Here is a 1622-nt window from a genome sequence, read left to right as displayed (position 1 = left end):
AACATGTGTATATATAGAGGACTGGCTTCAAGGTATATGAGTCCAACATGTTCATACAGAGAGAGCTGGCTACATGGCAGACAAGTCCAAAATGTCCATATAGAGAAAGTTACCTACATGGCCTAGTATTACAGCATTTGCATATACAATTTCTAGCTACATGGCCGATGAGTCCAACGTGTCCATATACTGAGAGCCAGCTACATGGAAGATGAGTCCTACATGTCCATATACTGAGAGCTAGCTACATGGCAGCATAGTCCAACATGTCCAGATACATAGTACTAGCTATGGGGCAGATGATTCCAACATGTCCATATATTGAAAGTTAGCTACATGACAGATGAGTACAACATGTGTATATATAAAGGACTAGCACCAAGGCAGATGTGTCCAACATGTTTATACAGAGAGAGATGGCTACATGGCAGATAAGTCCAAAATGTCCATATACAGAGCTCTAGATACTTGGTCAAGTAGTGCAACATTTGCATATACAGAGTCTAGCTACATGGCATATGAGTCCAACATGTCCATATCCTGAGAGCTAGCTACATGGAAGAGTAGCCCAACGTGTCTATCTACAGAGTACTAGCTACATGGCAGATCAGTCCAACATGTCCATATACTGAGAGTTAGCTACATGGCAGTTGAGTCCAACATATGTATATATAGAGGACTAGCTACAAGGCAGATGAGTCCAACATGTTCATACCGAGATAACTGGCTACAAGGCTGATGAGTCCAACATGTCCATATACAGAGAGCTAGCTAGATGGCAGACAAGTCCAATATGTTCATATACAGACAAGTACTTACATGGCAGATCAGTGCAACATATCCATGCATAGAGAGGTGTGCTACATGGCAGATGAGTCCAAAATGTCCATATACAGAGACCTAGCTACATGGCAGAGTATTGCAACATTTCCATATACAGAATTCTAGCTACAAGGGAGATAAGTTCAACATATCCATATACTGAGAGCATGCTACATGGTAGAGTAGTCCAACATATCCATATACTGAGTTCTCGCTATAGGGCAGGTGAGTCCTACGTGTCCATATACTGATAGCTAGATACATGGCAGAGTAATACTACATGTCCATATATAGAGAACTAGTTACAAGGCAGATGAGTCCAACATGTCCGTATTCTGAGAGTTAGCTACATGGCACATCAGTCCAACATGTGTATTTATAGACAGCTAGCAACAAGACTAATGAGTCCAACAATTTCATAAAGAGAGTGCTGAGTATATGGCTGATGAGTCCAACATGTCCATATACAGGGAACTACCAACATGGCAGATAAGTCCAACATTTCCATGCACAGAGAGTTAGATTCATGGCAGATGAGACCAAAATGTCTATATACCGAGAGCTAGATACATGCAGAGAAGTGCAACATTTCCATATACAGAGTGCAAGCTACATGGCAGATGTGTCCAAAAAGTCTGTACACTGAGAATTAGCTACATGACATATGAATCCAACATGTGTATATATAGCGGACTAGCTACAAGGCAGATGAGTCCAACATGTTCATACAGAGAGAGCTGGCTACATGGCAAATGAATCCAACATGTCTATTTAGAGAAAGTTAGCTACATGGCAGACAA

Source organism: Chrysochloris asiatica, unplaced genomic scaffold, assembly GCF_000296735.1.
Source record: "Chrysochloris asiatica unplaced genomic scaffold, ChrAsi1.0 scaffold00186, whole genome shotgun sequence".
NCBI classification, from domain to species: domain Eukaryota; kingdom Metazoa; phylum Chordata; class Mammalia; order Afrosoricida; family Chrysochloridae; genus Chrysochloris; species Chrysochloris asiatica.
The sequence above is the reverse complement of the archived record's forward strand: the minus strand, read 5'-3'. Positions refer to the sequence as shown.